The following is a 5,010-nucleotide window of genomic DNA, read 5'->3' on the forward strand; positions in this document are numbered from 1 at the left end:
CACACACACACACACACACACACACACACACACACATTGACATTTTATACCTTTTCCAGAATACTGTATATACTATGGCCACAAGACTGCATCATGGTACTGAGCCGGAATGCTTCCCCTGTTGTTTATTCCTAGTGCCATAATAATAAAGTAAGAAGAACAAAAGAATTAAGTAATAAATTTAAAACAATGTATTTATCCTGATTCAATTTGTATCTACTGCAAGACAAAAAGCTTATTAAATGTAGAGTTACAATAATTTTGCTGCTGTAAAATCAGCATTTTTGTCATATTTGAAATATAAATCTAATATAATCTGTTTCTTAATGTATTTTTTTTAAAACAGTGTGTGTGTGTGTGTGTGTGTGTGTGTGTGTGTGTGTGTTTTAATGTTGTAATTATAATAATTCCATATTTATGTGGATATGCATGTTAGATAGTTTTTAGTGAACTATATAGCCCTGCAACTTACTTTAAAACTAAATATGTTCCCTAAAACGGTAACAAAGCTACCAACCCATGACAGCTTTCCCCAGTTAGCTAGCAGCTAATGACCAGCACACGTGTGCAGTTAATAAAAGGACAGGTAATGTTTGTTGCACTGTTATGCACACACACAGCACACTCATTTGTTTCAGTTCATCAGTAGACACTAGATAACTGGCTAATGTGTACATAATAAGCTAATACTGCTGTGTGCTATAGACTACAGTGCATGCTGTACACCTACTTACTGGTTTTTGTTGTATCAGTCTGCATCTTCCAGTTAATTTGTGTGTTTCCCCTACACCTCTGCTCTTTGCAAGTTTGTTCCCGCCTTGTAACTATCAAGGGTGAGCATTAATTAATGGTTATCATGTGACTGATGAAAGTCAGATCCTTTTATTTAGCAAAATTGTGATTAATATTTAAATGTTATTGTTCAGGGGCACAGGCAGGACTTCAACGTGCACACACATTAAAAAACAAACAAGCCTCAAGAAAAGGGCACTTGGGGCACCTATCACGGAAAGGACAGGTGCTCAAACCTGTGTACAGTCCAGACCTTTCTCTAGCTGAGAATATTCAGATATGATGAAGAAAAGAAACAACAAAAACACCCAGAAAAATCCAAGCGTTCTGCCACTGATCTTCTCACTCCCCAGATGCTTCTGATTAATCTATTTGATTTAAAAATTAATTTAAACATTTGATGTGTTTTCTATGTTTTATTATGACTAAAATACAGGTTCATGAAATTTGCAAATCATTGTTTTATTTCCATTTCATACTGTGTCCCAACTTTTTTGGAAACTGGGTTGTAATAAATAATTACAATTCTGTGATATCACGTATATGTTTCTGTACAAATATAGGTTTTACTATATGCACTTTATATTTCAATGTTAAAACCTTTTTTCTATTGCTTAAGTAGATGTGTGCCTTTTTTCAATCCATTGCTCAGCTGTGGCCTTTTGGTGGAGTATGCATGTTCTCCCCATGTCTGCATGGGTCCTCATGCGGATGGACAAAACTAATTACAGGCTACTGTTCAGTGCCGTTTTCCATGCATTTGAGGCCACATGGATTTACGTGGGCCTTAAAAATGGGCAAAATATTTTCTATGCATAATTTTTTGGGATTGTTTTAGAAATGCCAGCAAATATGTAAGCAAAATATGCAGCTGTCATATGTATTTGTGTACATGTATTTAGAGCAAGTTGAGCCCAATACAGCAAAGGTGAAGAATTAGGGTAAGGTAGAATTACACACAAAAATACATTTCAGTCACGGCCAACGACCATTTAAAGCCCTGAGGGTGAAACTTATTTCCAGAAATTTCCTATAAAGTTTAAGAATGACTTTGACCATAAAAGCTTCCTTTGATTGATGTTGTGCCACACTCCTTGATGTGACAGCCTGCACTAAGCCCTGAAATGATACTGTCAATGTGAAACAAGTTCTAAAAGCTTCACTGACACTTACAGTGCCACTGCAGATCTATTCTTCCCGAAAGAGCACCCTTAAGAGAGTGAAATAAATACAAGCACTTAACAAAACTAGCAACTAAATCATTCAAAAGTGGGTGTACAACATTACCGATGGCACTAGCCCTTTACAGAACACAAGACTCCTCTGTGCCCTGGCAGGTGCTATTGCGGGTTTGACAGACGGCTGAATTAAATGTAGACTCACTCGCCCTGCACCCAGAGGTGTTTTCTCAGGTCTGAAATCATGCAAAAATCATCACAATAATAAATGCACATTGAATGAACACGGTCAGGGAGTGAACCATTACCCTGAAGATGTAACGCAGTAACCACATCAAACCAGCAGCAAAGGAGTGGATCTGGATGTTCATTGTGGGAGTTTTTACATTCAGTCTCTATATGGGCTGTGTGCATCTCTGCCTATCTGTGTCAGTGCAAGCAATAACCTAATGAGTCTAATAGGGCTGTTATATTTTTAATAAACACAGCAGGCAGCTGGAGTCTGCTGAGGCTCATAGCTAAATGGATGGAGAGATTGTCAATGACTCACCATGGTACACTTACTGCTGATTACAGACACGCAACACTTGCAGGGCATATGGACTGTGTGTCTGTATGTGTGTGAGTATGTGCGTGCATAGGAATACCTTTTTCTGCAAGGAAACTACTACGTGCACAGGTGCTTGCTTGTGTCTACTTATGAGTTATAGTTTTTCATTAGCACACAATATGTGTGAGTCTACACAGAGACACGTTTGCATCAATAACTTTAAAGCTAGTTGGAGCAGTTGGATGTTTTTGTGTGTGCATCCCATTACTTCCTCTCTTTGTTGGCTAAATGAAATCCCATCTTGGCAGTTTCTCCTTCTCAGCACCCATTTGCTCCCACGGTGCTACCCACACAATATTAAAAATCTCCCATGTTCCCAGCACGTTTACAAAGATAGCCAACTCACATGTCTCAAAACATGCCTTTTCTTTTCTGCGTGACGTCTTTATGTCTGTCAAACATTATCAGGTGCAGTCTCAGGTGTAAAATACAATCAAAGCATTAAAGTTTGGGAGCATTTTACTTTTTTTACTTCTATTGTTTTCCAGCAGAGCAGATTATGAAATCAACCCAGGGAGCCATAAAGCAGAGTAGATCTTCTCAATGATCAATAAGAGTTTTCATTCTTAATCAAGTTATATTAAATCGTCACACGGATTACGTTTAATAAATAACAGCTAGCATCTTAAAGTAAAATGAAACCAAACTAGTGTTTGGTTTCATTTTATGAGATGAAGGTGAAGTTCCTTATATTGGTGCTGGTTTCAAATATAAAATAATATAAAGATTTTTGAATGTATGAGTAGTATTTTAAAACTATTTATAATTATAATTATGATTAAAAGAGATGTATTGTGAAAAGGGCTTTTTATTTGAGAGTGTATTTAAATGAGAAAAGATCATGAACGGCAGGAGTTGAACTATGAACTATTTCATGCACTTTCCTTTAAAACTGCGAAGACTCAAACTAAATCATTCACCAACATTTGATGAACTATTATGTTATGAAAATATTCACCTTCATTAATTAAATAGGATTATTAAAGAGTACTGCATAAAATAAAATGACTGTAATAATACAGTGATAATGACACTGTAATACTAACTAAAAAGAAATATGCTCCTCAGTATCTATAACAGGACTACAAATGATACACATTTTGTATTTTTTCAGTACTTTATCAAAATGCATTCAGAGATAAATGTTGATTACATAGTGTACATGCCGGTATTTGGGCCTCTGACTCTACATCTTTAATGAGAGCATAATTTAAAAGAAACAAAACTAGAGATGGTTAGTGTCAGAATTCATGTTTTATCATCTCACTGCCTCCTTTATTTAATTTACACTGCCACGAGAAGCACATCGTCCTCATCTGAATAGTAATATGCAGACTGGTTTTGAGTTTGTGTTATTAGGGAGAATTAAACTAGGCTCACCTTTCACTTGCTGAGTTTATATTTCATTCCACTGCAAATCACAAATGCACCCCCCCCAAATAACTGTGCTGTGTGCTCTGTGTTTGGAGGATGAGGTTCAAATATTTAACTTTTATTGTAGGAAGCCTATATATGAAGCATGAAAGCATCCCATTATCAGCAACAGGAAGAGTAACATGTTTTAGCATTAACACACATCCAGAGGTGACATTTCAATTTTCATGTTGACATTATTAATAAATATATCAGCTCCATTCTCTTGCATCATAAACTGGCTCATTGATGAAATAAGGGAAAGTTATCATCATCAGATATCAAATCAGATTCTAATTTTACTTTAAGATAGAAACAGCTGAATATTTGTTGATAGGAAAGCTGTCAAGTGGGTTCAAAATACAACCACCGGGCAATTGTTAGTTTCAAGAAAATTAAAAAGATGATATAGATAGAAGAAGAAATGAAATTCAGGTTTGAATATCTGCTCAACAGCTTCATGGGACACATGCTAATAGTTGTTTTATTGTTAAAGGCACAGACTGCTCGTGTGAAATGGGCATCAGCTCAAACTCTGAGTTCTGAGAAATGGATGTGATTTTTTTTTTTACTTTGATGAATTAATAACATATATTTAAACTTTCTCTGGCATGTGCTGTACATAACTGGCAACCTAAATTTTGAATAAAGAAATGAAACAAGGCCCCATGGACAAAGCTCAATGAAAGTACACTTAAAAACCCCAAACCAAAACATTTTAGCACTTCCCTAGAAGGGCCTAGAAAGGACTTTATTTATTTATTTATTTATTTATTAAAATCAAACACTTTTTAATATATTTTTTGTAAACTCCATCCTTTTACTGCTTCTTTTTATTTAAGATGTGTTTTACCTGTGGAGGATGTTTACAGCAGGAACACAACCGAAATCTCTGAGTAGCCCAGTTTTCATCATCCCTTACTCTTCCTGCAGCTCCAGAAGTGTAACTGTTTTAAAATGTCCCTGTTTCTCTTTTTTTTTTTTTTTTTTGAAAAATTAGTGTAAATATCTATTTGC

This window comes from Rhamphochromis sp. 'chilingali' (genome assembly GCF_963969265.1).
Source record: "Rhamphochromis sp. 'chilingali' genome assembly, chromosome: 4".
Taxonomy (NCBI): domain Eukaryota; kingdom Metazoa; phylum Chordata; class Actinopteri; order Cichliformes; family Cichlidae; genus Rhamphochromis; species Rhamphochromis sp. 'chilingali'.